Below are 21405 nucleotides of genomic sequence, written 5' to 3'. Positions count from 1 at the left end.
TTTGATATTTTATGTACAGTATATTAAATATAATTACTGTAATTTTTGATAGTTTATTTACAGTATATTACATATAATTACTGTAGTTTTTGATAGTTTATTTACAGTATATATAACACATATTTGGTGTACTTTTTGATATTTTATGTGCAGTATGTAATGTATATTTACTGTATTTTTGATATTTTATGTACAGTATATTAAATATAATTACTGTAATTTTTGATAGTTTATGTACAGTATATTACATATAATTACTGTAGTTTTTGATGGTTTATTTACAGTATATATAACACATATTTGGTGTACTTTTTGATATTTTATGTACAGTATGTAATGTATATTTACTGTACTTTTTGATATTTTATTTACAGTATATAATATAGATTTGGTGTAATTTTTGATATTTTATGTACAGTATATTAAATATAATTACTGTAATTTTTGATAGTTTATTTACAGTATATTACATATAATTACTGTAGTTTTTGATAGTTTATTTACAGTATATATAACACATATTTGGTGTACTTTTTGATATTTTATGTACAGTATGTAATGTATATTTACTGTACTTTTTGATATTTTATTTACAGTATATAATATAGATTTGGTGTAATTTTTGGTATTTTATGTACAGTATATTAAATATAATTACTGTAGTTTTTGATAGTTTATTTACAGTATATATAACTCATATTTGCTGTACTTTTTGATATTTTATGTACAGTATGTAATGTATATTTACTGTACTATTTGATATTTTATTTACAGTATATAATAAACATTTGGTGTAATTTTAGATAGTTTATTTACAGTATATTAAGTATAATTACTGTAGTTTTTGATAGTTTACTTACAGTATATATGACATATTTGGTGTACTTTTTGATATTTTATGTACAGTATGTATTGTATATTTACTGTACTTTTTGATATTTTATTTACAGTATATAATATAGATTTGGTGTAATTTTTGATATTTTATGTACAGTATATTAAATATAATTACTGTAGTTTTTGATAGTTTATGTACAGTATATTACATATAATTACTGTAGTTTTTGATGGTTTATTTACAGTATATATAACACATATTTGGTGTACTTTTTGATATTTTATGTACAGTACGTAATGTATATTTACTGTACTTTTTGATATTTTATTTACAGTATATAATATAGATTTGGTGTAATTTTTGATATTTTATGTACAGTATATTAAATATAATTACTGTAGTTTTTGATAGTTTATGTACAGTATATTACATATAATTACTGTAGTTTTTGATGGTTTATTTACAGTATATATAACACATATTTGGTGTACTTTTTGATATTTTATGTACAGTACGTAATGTATATTTACTGTACTTTTTGATATTTTATTTACAGTATATAATATAGATTTGGTGTAATTTTTGATATTTTATGTACAGTATATTAAATATAATTACTGTAATTTTTGATAGTTTATTTACAGTATATTACATATAATTACTGTAGTTTTTGATAGTTTATTTACAGTATATATAACACATATTTGGTGTACTTTTTGATATTTTATGTACAGTATGTAATGTATATTTACTGTACTTTTTGATATTTTATGTACAGTATATTAAATATCATTACTGTAATTTTTGATAGTTTATGTACAGTATATTACATATAATTACTGTAGTTTTTGATGGTTTATTTACAGTATATATAACACATATTTGGTGTACTTTTTGATATTTTATGTACAGTATGTAATGTATATTTACTGTACTTTTTGATATTTTATGTACAGTATATTAAATATAATTACTGTAATTTTTGATAGTTTATTTACAGTATATTACATATAATTACTGTAGTTTTTGATAGTTTATTTACAGTATATATAACACATATTTGGTGTACTTCTTGATATTTTATGTACAGTATGTAATGTATATTTACTGTACTTTTTGATATTTTATTTACAGTATATAATATAGATTTGGTGTAATTTTTGGTATTTTATGTACAGTATATTAAATATAATTACTGTAGTTTTTGATAGTTTATTTACAGTATACATAACTCATATTTGCTGTACTTTTTGATATTTTATGTACAGTATGTAATGTATATTTACTGTACTATTTGATATTTTATTTACAGTATATAATAAACATTTGGTGTAATTTTAGATAGTTTATTTACAGTATATTAAGTATAATTACTGTAGTTTTTGATAGTTTACTTACAGTATATATGACACATATTTGGTGTACTTTTTGATATTTTATGTACAGTATGTATTGTATATTTACTGTACTTTTTGATATTTTATTTACAGTATATAATATAGATTTGGTGTAATTTTTGATATTTTATGTACAGTATATTAAATATAATTACTGTAGTTTTTGATAGTTTATGTACAGTATATTACATATAATTACTGTAGTTTTTGATAGTTTATTTACAGTATATATAACACATATTTGGTGTACTTTTTGATATTTTATGTACAGTACGTAATGTATATTTACTGTACTTTTGATATTTTATTTACAGTATATAATATAGATTTGGTGTAATTTTTGGTATTTTATGTACAGTATATTAAATATAATTACTGTAGTTTTTGATAGTTTATTTACAGTATATATAACTCATATTTGCTGTACTTTTTGATATTTTATGTACAGTATGTAATGTATATTTACTGTACTATTTGATATTTTATTTACAGTATATAATAAACATTTGGTGTAATTTTAGATAGTTTATTTACAGTATATTAAGTATAATTACTGTAGTTTTTGATAGTTTACTTACAGTATATATGACATATTTGGTGTACTTTTTGATATTTTATGTACAGTATGTATTGTATATTTACTGTACTTTTTGATATTTTATTTACAGTATATAATATAGATTTGGTGTAATTTTTGATATTTTATGTACAGTATATTAAATATAATTACTGTAGTTTTTGATAGTTTATGTACAGTATATTACATATAATTACTGTAGTTTTTGATGGTTTATTTACAGTATATATAACACATATTTGGTGTACTTTTTGATATTTTATGTACAGTACGTAATGTATATTTACTGTACTTTTTGATATTTTATTTACAGTATATAATATAGATTTGGTGTAATTTTTGATATTTTATGTACAGTATATTAAATATAATTACTGTAATTTTTGATAGTTTATTTACAGTATATTACATATAATTACTGTAGTTTTTGATAGTTTATTTACAGTATATATAACACATATTTGGTGTACTTTTTGATATTTTATGTACAGTATGTAATGTATATTTACTGTACTTTTTGATATTTTATGTACAGTATATTAAATATAATTACTGTAATTTTTGATAGTTTATGTACAGTATATTACATATAATTACTGTAGTTTTTGATGGTTTATTTACAGTATATATAACACATATTTGGTGTACTTTTTGATATTTTATGTACAGTATGTAATGTATATTTACTGTACTTTTTGATATTTTATTTACAGTATATAATATAGATTTGGTGTAATTTTTGATATTTTATGTACAGTATATTAAATATAATTACTGTAATTTTTGATAGTTTATTTACAGTATATTACATATAATTACTGTAGTTTTTGATAGTTTATTTACAGTATATATAACACATATTTGGTGTACTTTTTGATATTTTATGTACAGTATGTAATGTATATTTACTGTACTTTTTGATATTTTATTTACAGTATATAATATAGATTTGGTGTAATTTTTGGTATTTTATGTACAGTATATTAAATATAATTACTGTAGTTTTTGATAGTTTATTTACAGTATATATAACTCATATTTGCTGTACTTTTTGATATTTTATGTACAGTATGTAATGTATATTTACTGTACTATTTGATATTTTATTTACAGTATATAATAAACATTTGGTGTAATTTTAGATAGTTTATTTACAGTATATTAAGTATAATTACTGTAGTTTTTGATAGTTTACTTACAGTATATATGACATATTTGGTGTACTTTTTGATATTTTATGTACAGTATGTATTGTATATTTACTGTACTTTTTGATATTTTATTTACAGTATATAATATAGATTTGGTGTAATTTTTGATATTTTATGTACAGTATATTAAATATGATTACTGTAGTTTTTGATAGTTTATGTACAGTATATTACATATAATTACTGTAGTTTTTGATGGTTTATTTACAGTATATATAACACATATTTGGTGTACTTTTTGATATTTTATGTACAGTACGTAATGTATATTTACTGTACTTTTTGATATTTTATTTACAGTATATAATATAGATTTGGTGTAATTTTTGATATTTTATGTACAGTATATTAAATATAATTACTGTAGTTTTTGATAGTTTATGTACAGTATATTACATATAATTACTGTAGTTTTTGATGGTTTATTTACAGTATATATAACACATATTTGGTGTACTTTTTGATATTTTATGTACAGTACGTAATGTATATTTACTGTACTTTTTGATATTTTATATACAGTATATTAAATATAATTATTGTAATTTTTGAGAGTTTATTTACAGTATATTACATATAATTACTGTAGTTTTTGATAGTTTATTTACAGTATATATAACACATATTTGGTGTACTTTTTGATATTTTATGTACAGTATGTAATGTATATTTACTGTACTTTTTGATATTTTATTTACAGTATATAATATAGATTTGGTGTAATTTTTGGTATTTTATGTACAGTATATTAATTATAATTACTGTAATTTTTGATAGTTTATTTACAGTATATTACATATAATTACTGTAGTTTTTGATAGTTTATTTACAGTATATATAACTCATATTTGGTGTACTTTTTGATATTTTATGTACAGTATGTAATGTATATTTACTGTACTTTTTGATATTTTATGTACAGTATATTAAATATAATTACTGTAATTTTTGATAGTTTATGTACAGTATATTACATATAATTACTGTAGTTTTTGATGGTTTATTTACAGTATATATAACACATATTTGGTGTACTTTTTGATATTTTATGTACAGTATGTAATGTATATTTACTGTCCTTTTTGATATTTTATTTACAGTATATAATATAGATTTGGTGTAATTTTTGATATTTTATGTACAGTATATTAATTATAATTACTGTAATTTTTCATAGTTTATTTACAGTATATTACATATAATTACTGTAGTTTTTGATAGTTTATTTACAGTATATATAACACATATTTGGTGTACTTTTTGATATTTTATGTACAGTATGTAATGTATATTTACTGTACTTTTTGATATTTTATTTACAGTATATAATATAGATTTGGTGTAATTTTTGGTATTTTATGTACAGTATATTAAATATAATTACTGTAGTTTTTGATAGTTTATTTACAGTATATATAACTCATATTTGCTGTACTTTTTGATATTTTATGTACAGTGTGTAATGTATATTTACTGTACTATTTGATATTTTATTTACAGTATATAATAAACATTTGGTGTAATTTTAGATAGTTTATTTACAGTATATTAAGTATAATTACTGTAGTTTTTGATAGTTTATTTACAGTATATATGACACATATTTGGTGTACTTTTTGATATTTTATGTACAGTATGTATTGTATATTTACTGTACTTTTTGATATTTTATTTACAGTATATAATATAGATTTGGTGTAATTTTTGATATTTTATGTACAGTATATTAAATATAATTACTGTAGTTTTTGATAGTTTATGTACAGTATATTACATATAATTACTGTAGTTTTTGATGGTTTATTTACAGTATATATAACACATATTTGGTGTACTTTTTGATATTTTATGTACAGTACGTAATGTATATTTACTGTACTATTTGATATTTTATTTACAGTATATAATATAGATTTGGTGTAATTTTTGTTATTTTATGTACAGTATATTAAATATAATTACTGTAATTTTTGATAGTTTATTTACAGTATATTACATATAATTACTGTAGTTTTTGATAGTTTATTTACAGTATATATAACACATATTTGGTGTACTTTTTGGTATTTTATGTACAGTATGTAATGTATATTTACTGTACTTTTTGATATTTTATTTACAGTATATAATATAGATTTGGTGTAATTTTTGGTATTTTATGTACAGTATATTAAATATAATTACTGTAGTTTTTGATAGTTTATTTACAGTATATATAACTCATATTTGCTGTACTTTTTGATATTTTATGTACAGTATGTAATGTATATTTACTGTACTATTTGATATTTTATTTACAGTATATAATAAACATTTGGTGTAATTTTAGATAGTTTATTTACAGTATATTAAGTATAATTACTGTAGTTTTTGATAGTTTACTTACAGTATATATGACATATTTGGTGTACTTTTTGATATTTTATGTACAGTATGTATTGTATATTTACTGTACTTTTTGATATTTTATTTACAGTATATAATATAGATTTGGTGTAATTTTTGATATTTTATGTACAGTATATTAAATATAATTACTGTAGTTTTTGATAGTTTATGTACAGTATATTACATATAATTACTGTAGTTTTTGATGGTTTATTTACAGTATATATAACACATATTTGGTGTACTTTTTGATATTTTATGTACAGTACGTAATGTATATTTACTGTACTTTTTGATATTTTATTTACAGTATATAATATAGATTTGGTGTAATTTTTGATATTTTATGTACAGTATATTAAATATAATTACTGTAATTTTTGATAGTTTATTTACAGTATATTACATATAATTACTGTAGTTTTTGATAGTTTATTTACAGTATATATAACACATATTTGGTGTACTTTTTGATATTTTATGTACAGTATGTAATGTATATTTACTGTACTTTTTGATATTTTATGTACAGTATATTAAATATAATTACTGTAATTTTTGATAGTTTATGTACAGTATATTACATATAATTACTGTAGTTTTTGATGGTTTATTTACAGTATATATAACACATATTTGGTGTACTTTTTGATATTTTATGTACAGTATGTAATGTATATTTACTGTACTTTTTGGTATTTTATTTACAGTATATAATATAGATTTGGTGTAATTTTTGATATTTTATGTACAGTATATTAAATATAATTACTGTAATTTTTGATAGTTTATTTACAGTATATTACATATAATTACTGTAGTTTTTGATAGTTTATTTACAGTATATATAACACATATTTGGTGTACTTTTTGATATTTTATGTACAGTATGTAATGTATATTTACTGTACTTTTTGATATTTTATTTACAGTATATAATATAGATTTGGTGTAATTTTTGGTATTTTATGTACAGTATATTAAATATAATTACTGTAGTTTTTGATAGTTTATTTACAGTATATATAACTCATATTTGCTGTACTTTTTGATATTTTATGTACAGTATGTAATGTATATTTACTGTACTATTTGATATTTTATTTACAGTATATAATAAACATTTGGTGTAATTTTAGATAGTTTATTTACAGTATATTAAGTATAATTACTGTAGTTTTTGATAGTTTACTTACAGTATATATGACATATTTGGTGTACTTTTTGATATTTTATGTACAGTATGTATTGTATATTTACTGTACTTTTTGATATTTTATTTACAGTATATAATATAGATTTGGTGTAATTTTTGATATTTTATGTACAGTATATTAAATATGATTACTGTAGTTTTTGATAGTTTATGTACAGTATATTACATATAATTACTGTAGTTTTTGATGGTTTATTTACAGTATATATAACACATATTTGGTGTACTTTTTGATATTTTATGTACAGTACGTAATGTATATTTACTGTACTTTTTGATATTTTATTTACAGTATATAATATAGATTTGGTGTAATTTTTGATATTTTATGTACAGTATATTAAATATAATTACTGTAGTTTTTGATAGTTTATGTACAGTATATTACATATAATTACTGTAGTTTTTGATGGTTTATTTACAGTATATATAACACATATTTGGTGTACTTTTTGATATTTTATGTACAGTACGTAATGTATATTTACTGTACTTTTTGATATTTTATATACAGTATATTAAATATAATTATTGTAATTTTTGAGAGTTTATTTACAGTATATTACATATAATTACTGTAGTTTTTGATAGTTTATTTACAGTATATATAACACATATTTGGTGTACTTTTTGATATTTTATGTACAGTATGTAATGTATATTTACTGTACTTTTTGATATTTTATTTACAGTATATAATATAGATTTGGTGTAATTTTTGGTATTTTATGTACAGTATATTAATTATAATTACTGTAATTTTTGATAGTTTATTTACAGTATATTACATATAATTACTGTAGTTTTTGATAGTTTATTTACAGTATATATAACACATATTTGGTGTACTTTTTGATATTTTATGTACAGTATGTAATGTATATTTACTGTACTTTTTGATATTTTATGTACAGTATATTAAATATAATTACTGTAATTTTTGATAGTTTATGTACAGTATATTACATATAATTACTGTAGTTTTTGATGGTTTATTTACAGTATATATAACACATATTTGGTGTACTTTTTGATATTTTATGTACAGTATGTAATGTATATTTACTGTCCTTTTTGATATTTTATTTACAGTATATAATATAGATTTGGTGTAATTTTTGATATTTTATGTACAGTATATTAATTATAATTACTGTAATTTTTCATAGTTTATTTACAGTATATTACATATAATTACTGTAGTTTTTGATAGTTTATTTACAGTATATATAACACATATTTGGTGTACTTTTTGATATTTTATGTACAGTATGTAATGTATATTTACTGTACTTTTTGATATTTTATTTACAGTATATAATATAGATTTGGTGTAATTTTTGGTATTTTATGTACAGTATATTAAATATAATTACTGTAGTTTTTGATAGTTTATTTACAGTATATATAACTCATATTTGCTGTACTTTTTGATATTTTATGTACAGTGTGTAATGTATATTTACTGTACTATTTGATATTTTATTTACAGTATATAATAAACATTTGGTGTAATTTTTGATAGTTTATTTACAGTATATTAAGTATAATTACTGTAGTTTTTGATAGTTTATTTACAGTATATATGACACATATTTGGTGTACTTTTTGATATTTTATGTACAGTATGTATTGTATATTTACTGTACTTTTTGATATTTTATTTACAGTATATAATATAGATTTGGTGTAATTTTTGATATTTTATGTACAGTATATTAAATATAATTACTGTAGTTTTTGATAGTTTATGTACAGTATATTACATATAATTACTGTAGTTTTTGATAGTTTATTTACAGTATATATAACACATATTTGGTGTACTTTTTGATATTTTATGTACATTATGTAATGTATATTTACTGTACTTTTTGATATTTTATGTACAGTATATTAAATATAATTACTGTAATTTTTGATAGTTTATTTACAGTATATTACATATAATTACTGTAGTTTTTGATAGTTTATTTACAGTATATATAACACATATTTGGTGTACTTTTTGATATTTTATGTACAGTATGTAATGTATATTTACTGTACTTTTTGATATTTTATTTACAGTATATAATATAGATTTGGTGTAATTTTTGGTATTTTATGTACAGTATATTAAATATAATTACTGTAGTTTTCGATAGTTTATTTACAGTATAACTCATATTTGCTGTACTTTTTGATATTTTATGTACAGTATGTAATGTATATTTACTGTACTATTTGATATTTTATTTACAGTATATAATAAACATTTGGTGTAATTTTTGATAGTTTATTTACAGTATATTAAGTATAATTACGGTAGTTTTTGATAGTTTATTTACAGTATATATGACACATATTTGGTGTACTTTTTGATATTTTATGTACAGTATGTATTGTATATTTACTGTACTTTTTGATATTTTATTTACAGTATATAATATAGATTTGGTGTAATTTTTGATATTTTATGTACAGTATATTAAATATAATTACTGTAGTTTTTGATAGTTTATGTACAGTATATTACATATAATTACTGTAGTTTTTGATAGTTTATTTACAGTATATATAACACATATTTGGTGTACTTTTTGATATTTTATGTACAGTACGTAATGTATATTTACTGTACTTTTTGATATTTTATTTACAGTATATAATATAGATTTGGTGTAATTTTTGATATTTTATCTACAGTATATTAAATATAATTACTGTAATTTTTGATAGTTTATTTACAGTATATTACATATAATTACTGTAGTTTTTGATAGTTTATTTACAGTATATATAACACATATTTGGTGTATTTTTGATATTTTATGTACAGTACGTAATGTATATTTACTGTACTTTTTGATATTTTATGTACAGTATATTAAATATAATTACTGTAATTTTTGATAGTTTATTTACAGTATATTACATATAACTACTGTAGTTTTTGATAGTTTATTTACAGTATATATAACACATATTTGGTGTACTTCTTGATATTTTATGTACAGTATGTAATGTATATTTACTGTACTTTTTGATATTTTATATACAGTATATTAAATATAATTATTGTAATTTTTGAGAGTTTATTTACAGTATATTACATATAATTACTGTAGTTTTTGATAGTTTATTTACAGTATATATAACACATATTTGGTGTACTTTTTGATATTTTATGTACAGTATGTAATGTATATTTACTGTACTTTTTGATATTTTATTTACAGTATATAATATAGATTTGGTGTAATTTTTGGTATTTTATGTACAGTATATTAATTATAATTACTGTAATTTTTGATAGTTTATTTACAGTATATTACATATAATTACTGTAGTTTTTGATAGTTTATTTACAGTATATATAACACATATTTGGTGTACTTTTTGATATTTTATGTACAGTATGTAATGTATATTTACTGTACTTTTTGATATTTTATGTACAGTATATTAAATATAATTACTGTAATTTTTGATAGTTTATGTACAGTATATTACATATAATTACTGTAGTTTTTGATGGTTTATTTACAGTATATATAACACATATTTGGTGTACTTTTTGATATTTTATGTACAGTATGTAATGTATATTTACTGTACTTTTTGATATTTTATTTACAGTATATAATATAGATTTGGTGTAATTTTTGATATTTTATGTACAGTATATTAAATATAATTACTGTAATTTTTGATAGTTTATTTACAGTATATTACATATAATTACTGTAGTTTTTGATAGTTTATTTACAGTATATATAACACATATTTGGTGTACTTTTTGATATTTTATGTACAGTATGTAATGTATATTTACTGTACTTTTTGATATTTTATGTACAGTATATTAAATATAATTACTGTAATTTTTGATAGTTTATGTACAGTATATTACATATAATTACTGTAGTTTTTGATGGTTTATTTACAGTATATATAACACATATTTGGTGTACTTTTTGATATTTTATGTACAGTATGTAATGTATATTTACTGTACTTTTTGATATTTTATTTACAGTATATAATATAGATTTGGTGTAATTTTTGATATTTTATGTACAGTATATTAAATATAATTACTGTAATTTTTGATAGTTTATTTACAGTATATTACATATAATTACTGTAGTTTTTGATAGTTTATTTACAGTATATATAACACATATTTGGTGTACTTTTTGATATTTTATGTACAGTATGTAATGTATATTTACTGTACTTTTTGATATTTTATTTACAGTATATAATATAGATTTGGTGTAATTTTTGGTATTTTATGTACAGTATATTAAATATAATTACTGTAGTTTTTGATAGTTTATTTACAGTATATATAACTCATATTTGCTGTACTTTTTGATATTTTATGTACAGTATGTAATGTATATTTACTGTACTATTTGATATTTTATTTACAGTATATAATAAACATTTGGTGTAATTTTAGATAGTTTATTTACAGTATATTAAGTATAATTACTGTAGTTTTTGATAGTTTACTTACAGTATATATGACATATTTGGTGTACTTTTTGATATTTTATGTACAGTATGTATTGTATATTTACTGTACTTTTTGATATTTTATTTACAGTATATAATATAGATTTGGTGTAATTTTTGATATTTTATGTACAGTATATTAAATATAATTACTGTAGTTTTTGATAGTTTATGTACAGTATATTACATATAATTACTGTAGTTTTTGATGGTTTATTTACAGTATATATAACACATATTTGGTGTACTTTTTGATATTTTATGTACAGTACGTAATGTATATTTACTGTACTTTTTGATATTTTATTTACAGTATATAATATAGATTTGGTGTAATTTTTGATATTTTATGTACAGTATATTAAATATAATTACTGTAATTTTTGATAGTTTATTTACAGTATATTACATATAATTACTGTAGTTTTTGATAGTTTATTTACAGTATATATAACACATATTTGGTGTACTTTTTGATATTTTATGTACAGTATGTAATGTATATTTACTGTACTTTTTGATATTTTATGTACAGTATATTAAATATAATTACTGTAATTTTTGATAGTTTATGTACAGTATATTACATATAATTACTGTAGTTTTTGATGGTTTATTTACAGTATATATAACACATATTTGGTGTACTTTTTGATATTTTATGTACAGTATGTAATGTATATTTACTGTACTTTTTGATATTTTATTTACAGTATATAATATAGATTTGGTGTAATTTTTGATATTTTATGTACAGTATATTAAATATAATTACTGTAATTTTTGATAGTTTATTTACAGTATATTACATATAATTACTGTAGTTTTTGATAGTTTATTTACAGTATATATAACACATATTTGGTGTACTTTTTGATATTTTATGTACAGTATGTAATGTATATTTACTGTACTTTTTGATATTTTATTTACAGTATATAATATAGATTTGGTGTAATTTTTGGTATTTTATGTACAGTATATTAAATATAATTACTGTAGTTTTTGATAGTTTATTTACAGTATATATAACACATATTTGGTGTACTTTTTGATATTTTATGTACAGTATGTAATGTATATTTACTGTCCTTTTTGATATTTTATTTACACTATATAATATAGATTTGGTGTAATTTTTGATATTTTATGTACAGTATATTAATTATAATTACTGTAATTTTTCATAGTTTATTTACAGTATATTACATATAATTACTGTAGTTTTTGATAGTTTATTTACAGAATATATAACACATATTTGGTGTACTTTTTGATATTTTATGTACAGTATGTAATGTATATTTACTGTACTTTTTGATATTTTATTTACAGTATATAATATAGATTTGGTGTAATTTTTGGTATTTTATGTACAGTATATTAAATATAATTACTGTAGTTTTTGATAGTTTATTTACAGTATATATAACTCATATTTGCTGTACTTTTTGATATTTTATGTACAGTATGTAATGTATATTTACTGTACTTTTTGATATTTTATTTACAGTATATAATAAACATTTGGTGTAATTTTAGATAGTTTATTTACAGTATATTAAGTATAATTACTGTAGTTTTTGATAGTTTACTTACAGTATATATGACATATTTGGTGTACTTTTTGATATTTTATGTACAGTATGTATTGTATATTTACTGTACTTTTTGATATTTTATTTACAGTATATAATATAGATTTGGTGTAATTTTTGATATTTTATGTACAGTATATTAAATATAATTACTGTAGTTTTTGATAGTTTATGTACAGTATATTACATATAATTACTGTAGTTTTTGATGGTTTATTTACAGTATATATAACACATATTTGGTGTACTTTTTGATATTTTATGTACAGTACGTAATGTATATTTACTGTACTTTTTGATATTTTATTTACAGTATATAATATAGATTTGGTGTAATTTTTGATATTTTATGTACAGTATATTAAATATAATTACTGTAATTTTTGATAGTTTATTTACAGTATATTACATATAATTACTGTAGTTTTTGATAGTTTATTTACAGTATATATAACACATATTTGGTGTACTTTTTGGTATTTTATGTACAGTATGTAATGTATATTTACTGTACTTTTTGATATTTTATTTACAGTATATAATATAGATTTGGTGTAATTTTTGGTATTTTATGTACAGTATATTAAATATAATTACTGTAGTTTTTGATAGTTTATTTACAGTATATATAACTCATATTTGCTGTACTTTTTGATATTTTATGTACAGTATGTAATGTATATTTACTGTACTATTTGATATTTTATTTACAGTATATAATAAACATTTGGTGTAATTTTAGATAGTTTATTTACAGTATATTAAGTATAATTACTGTAGTTTTTGATAGTTTACTTACAGTATATATGACATATTTGGTGTACTTTTTGATATTTTATGTACAGTATGTATTGTATATTTACTGTACTTTTTGATATTTTATTTACAGTATATAATATAGATTTGGTGTAATTTTTGATATTTTATGTACAGTATATTAAATATAATTACTGTAGTTTTTGATAGTTTATGTACAGTATATTACATATAATTACTGTAGTTTTTGATGGTTTATTTACAGTATATATAACACATATTTGGTGTACTTTTTGATATTTTATGTACAGTACGTAATGTATATTTACTGTACTTTTTGATATTTTATTTACAGTATATAATATAGATTTGGTGTAATTTTTGATATTTTATGTACAGTATATTAAATATAATTACTGTAATTTTTGATAGTTTATTTACAGTATATTACATATAATTACTGTAGTTTTTGATAGTTTATTTACAGTATATATAACACATATTTGGTGTACTTTTTGATATTTTATGTGCAGTATGTAATGTATATTTACTGTATTTTTGATATTTTATGTACAGTATATTAAATATAATTACTGTAATTTTTGATAGTTTATGTACAGTATATTACATATAATTACTGTAGTTTTTGATGGTTTATTTACAGTATATATAACACATATTTGGTGTACTTTTTGATATTTTATGTACAGTATGTAATGTATATTTACTGTACTTTTTGATATTTTATTTACAGTATATAATATAGATTTGGTGTAATTTTTGATATTTTATGTACAGTATATTAAATATAATTACTGTAATTTTTGATAGTTTATTTACAGTATATTACATATAATTACTGTAGTTTTTGATAGTTTATTTACAGTATATATAACACATATTTGGTGTACTTTTTGATATTTTATGTACAGTATGTAATGTATATTTACTGTACTTTTTGATATTTTATTTACAGTATATAATATAGATTTGGTGTAATTTTTGGTATTTTATGTACAGTATATTAAATATAATTACTGTAGTTTTTGATAGTTTATTTACAGTATATATAACTCATATTTGCTGTACTTTTTGATATTTTATGTACAGTATGTAATGTATATTTACTGTACTATTTGATATTTTATTTACAGTATATAATAAACATTTGGTGTAATTTTAGATAGTTTATTTACAGTATATTAAGTATAATTACTGTAGTTTTTGATAGTTTACTTACAGTATATATGACATATTTGGTGTACTTTTTGATATTTTATGTACAGTATGTATTGTATATTTACTGTACTTTTTGATATTTTATTTACAGTATATAATATAGATTTGGTGTAATTTTTGATATTTTATGTACAGTATATTAAATATAATTACTGTAGTTTTTGATAGTTTATGTACAGTATATTACATATAATTACTGTAGTTTTTGATGGTTTATTTACAGTATATATAACACATATTTGGTGTACTTTTTGATATTTTATGTACAGTACGTAATGTATATTTACTGTACTTTTTGATATTTTATTTACAGTATATAATATAGATTTGGTGTAATTTTTGATATTTTATGTACAGTATATTAAATATAATTACTGTAGTTTTTGATAGTTTATGTACAGTATATTACATATAATTACTGTAGTTTTTGATGGTTTATTTACAGTATATATAACACATATTTGGTGTACTTTTTGATATTTTATGTACAGTACGTAATGTATATTTACTGTACTTTTTGATATTTTATTTACAGTATATAATATAGATTTGGTGTAATTTTTGATATTTTATGTACAGTATATTAAATATAATTACTGTAATTTTTGATAGTTTATTTACAGTATATTACATATAATTACTGTAGTTTTTGATAGTTTATTTACAGTATATATAACACATATTTGGTGTACTTTTTGATATTTTATGTACAGTATGTAATGTATATTTACTGTACTTTTTGATATTTTATGTACAGTATATTAAATATCATTACTGTAATTTTTGATAGTTTATGTACAGTATATTACATATAATTACTGTAGTTTTTGATGGTTTATTTACAGTATATATAACACATATTTGGTGTACTTTTTGATATTTTATGTACAGTATGTAATGTATATTTACTGTACTTTTTGATATTTTATTTACAGTATATAATATAGATTTGGTGTAATTTTTGATATTTTATGTACAGTATATTAAATATAATTACTGTAATTTTTGATAGTTTATTTACAGTATATTACATATAATTACTGTAGTTTTTGATAGTTTATTTACAGTATATATAACACATATTTGGTGTACTTTTTGATATTTTATGTACAGTATGTAATGTATATTTACTGTACTTTTTGATATTTTATTTACAGTATATAATATAGATTTGGTGTAATTTTTGGTATTTTATGTACAGTATATTAAATATAATTACTGTAGTTTTTGATAGTTTATTTACAGTATATATAACTCATATTTGCTGTACTTTTTGATATTTTATGTACAGTATGTAATGTATATTTACTGTACTTTTTGATATTTTATTTACAGTATATAATAAACATTTGGTGTAATTTTAGATAGTTTATTTACAGTATATTAAGTATAATTACTGTAGTTTTTGATAGTTTACTTACAGTATATATGACATATTTGGTGTACTTTTTGATATTTTATGTACAGTATGTATTGTATATTTACTGTACTTTTTGATATTTTATTTACAGTATATAATATAGATTTGGTGTAATTTTTGATATTTTATGTACAGTATATTAAATATAATTACTGTAGTTTTTGATAGTTTATTTACAGTATATATAACACATATTTGGTGTACTTTTTGATATTTTATGTACAGTATGTAATGTATATTTACTGTACTTTTTGATATTTTATTTACAGTATATAATATAGATTTGGTGTAATTTTTGATATTTTATGTACAGTATATTAAATATAATTACTGTAATTTTTGATAGTTTATTTACAGTATATTACATATAATTACTGTAGTTTTTGATAGTTTATTTACAGTATATATAACACATATTTGGTGTACTTTTTGATATTTTATGTACAGTATGTAATGTATATTTACTGTACTTTTTGATATTTTATTTACAGTATATAATATAGATTTGGTGTAATTTTTGGTATTTTATGTACAGTATATTAAATATAATTACTGTAGTTTTTGATAGTTTATTTACAGTATATATAACTCATATTTGCTGTACTTTTTGATATTTTATGTACAGTATGTAATGTATATTTACTGTACTATTTGATATTTTATTTACAGTATATAATAAACATTTGGTGTAATTTTAGATAGTTTATTTACAGTATATTAAGTATAATTACTGTAGTTTTTGATAGTTTACTTACAGTATATATGACATATTTGGTGTACTTTTTGATATTTTATGTACAGTATGTATTGTATATTTACTGTACTTTTTGATATTTTATTTACAGTATATAATATAGATTTGGTGTAATTTTTGATATTTTATGTACAGTATATTAAATATAATTACTGTAGTTTTTGATAGTTTATGTACAGTATATTACATATAATTACTGTAGTTTTTGATGGTTTATTTACAGTATATATAACACATATTTGGTGTACTTTTTGATATTTTATGTACAGTACGTAATGTATATTTACTGTACTTTTTGATATTTTATTTACAGTATATAATATAGATTTGGTGTAATTTTTGATATTTTATGTACAGTATATTAAATATAATTACTGTAGTTTTTGATAGTTTATGTACAGTATATTACATATAATTACTGTAGTTTTTGATGGTTTATTTACAGTATATATAACACATATTTGGTGTACTTTTTGATATTTTATGTACAGTACGTAATGTATATTTACTGTACTTTTTGATATTTTATTTACAGTATATAATATAGATTTGGTGTACTTTTTGATATTTTATGTACAGTATATTAAATATAATTACTGTAATTTTTGATAGTTTATTTACAGTATATTACATATAATTACTGTAGTTTTTGATAGTTTATTTACAGTATATATAACACATATTTGGTGTACTTTTTGATATTTTATGTACAGTATGTAATGTATATTTACTGTACTTTTTGATATTTTATGTACAGTATATTAAATATCATTACTGTAATTTTTGATAGTTTATGTACAGTATATTACATATAATTACTGTAGTTTTTGATGGTTTATTTACAGTATATATAACACATATTTGGTGTACTTTTTGATATTTTATGTACAGTATGTAATGTATATTTACTGTCCTTTTTGATATTTTATTTACAGTATATAATATAGATTTGGTGTAATTTTTGATATTTTATGTACAGTATATTAATTATAATTACTGTAATTTTTCATAGTTTATTTACAGTATATTACATATAATTACTGTAGTTTTTGATAGTTTATTTACAGTATATATAACACATATTTGGTGTACTTTTTGATATTTTATGTACAGTATGTAATGTATATTTACTGTACTTTTTGATATTTTATTTACAGTATATAATATAGATTTGGTGTAATTTTTGGTATTTTATGTACAGTATATTAAATATAATTACTGTAGTTTTTGATAGTTTATTTACAGTATATATAACTCATATTTGCTGTACTTTTTGATATTTTATGTACAGTATGTAATGTATATTTACTGTACTATTTGATATTTTATTTACAGTATATAATAAACATTTGGTGTAATTTTAGATAGTTTATTTACAGTATATTAAGTATAATTACTGTAGTTTTTGATAGTTTACTTACAGTATATATGACATATTTGGTGTACTTTTTGATATTTTATGTACAGTATGTATTGTATATTTACTGTACTTTTTGATATTTTATTTACAGTATATAATATAGATTTGGTGTAATTTTTGATATTTTATGTACAGTATATTAAATATAATTACTGTAGTTTTTGATAGTTTATGTACAGTATATTACATATAATTACTGTAGTTTTTGATGGTTTATTTACAGTATATATAACACATATTTGGTGTACTTTTTGATATTTTATGTACAGTACGTAATGTATATTTACTGTACTTTTTGATATTTTATTTACAGTATATAATATAGATTTGGTGTAATTTTTGATATTTTATGTACAGTATATTAAATATAATTACTGTAGTTTTTGATAGTTTATTTACAGTATATTACATATAATTACTGTAGTTTTTGATAGTTTATTTACAGTATGTATAACACATATTTGGTGTACTTTTTGATATTTTATGTACAGTATGTAATGTATATTTACTGTACTTTTTGATATTTTATGTACAGTATATTAAATATAATTACTGTAATTTTTGATAGTTTATGTACAGTATATTACATATAATTACTGTAGTTTTTGATAGTTTATTTACAGTATATATAACACATATTTGGTGTACTTTTTGATATTTTATGTACAGTATGTAATGTATATTTACTGTACTTTTTGATATTTTATGTACAGTATATTAAATATAATTACTGTAATTTTTGATAGTTTATGTACAGTATATTACATATAATTACTGTAGTTTTTGATAGTTTATTTACAGTATATATAACACATATTTGGTGTACTTTTTGATATTTTATGTACAGTATGTATTGTATATTTACTGTACTTTTTGATATTTTATTTACAGTATATAATATAGATTTGGTGTAATTTTTGATATTTTATGTACAGTATATTACATATAATCACTGTAGTTTTTGATAGTTTATTTACAGTATATATAACACATATTTGGTGTACTTTTTGATATTTTATGTACAGTATGTAATGTATATTTACTGTCCTTTTTGATATTTTATTTACAGTATATAATATAGATTTGGTGTAATTTTTGATATTTTATGTACAGTATATTAATTATAATTACTGTAATTTTTCATAGTTTATTTACAGTATATTACATATAATTACTGTAGTTTTTGATAGTTTATTTACAGTATATATAACACATATTTGGTGTACTTTTTGATATTTTATGTACAGTATGTAATGTATATTTACTGTACTTTTTGATATTTTATTTACAGTATATAATATAGATTTGGTGTAATTTTTGGTATTTTATGTACAGTATATTAAATATAATTACTATAGTTTTTGATAGTTTATTTACAGTATATATAACTCATATTTGCTGTACTTTTTGATATTTTATGTACAGTATGTAATGTATATTTACTGTACTATTTGATATTTTATTTACAGTATATAATAAACATTTGGTGTAATTTTAGATAGTTTATTTACAGTATATTAAGTATAATTACTGTAGTTTTTGATAGTTTACTTACAGTATATATGACATATTTGGTGTACTTTTTGATATTTTATGTACAGTATGTATTGTATATTTACTGTACTTTTTGATATTTTATTTACAGTATATAATATAGATTTGGTGTAATTTTTGATATTTTATGTACAGTATATTAAATATAATTACTGTAGTTTTTGATAGTTTATGTACAGTATATTACATATAATTACTGTAGTTTTTGATGGTTTATTTACAGTATATATAACACATATTTGGTGTACTTTTTGATATTTTATGTACAGTACGTAATGTATATTTACTGTACTTTTTGATATTTTATTTACAGTATATAATATAGATTTGGTGTAATTTTTGATATTTTATGTACAGTATATTAAATATAATTACTGTAATTTTTGATAGTTTATTTACAGTATATTACATATAATTACTGTAGTTTTTGATAGTTTATTTACAGTATATATAACACATATTTGGTGTACTTTTTGATATTTTATGTACAGTATGTAATGTATATTTACTGTACTTTTTGATATTTTATGT

Source organism: Pan troglodytes, chromosome 23 (genome assembly GCF_028858775.2).
Source record: "Pan troglodytes isolate AG18354 chromosome 23, NHGRI_mPanTro3-v2.0_pri, whole genome shotgun sequence".
Lineage (NCBI taxonomy): Eukaryota > Metazoa > Chordata > Mammalia > Primates > Hominidae > Pan > Pan troglodytes.
This window is presented reverse-complemented; position numbering follows the sequence as displayed.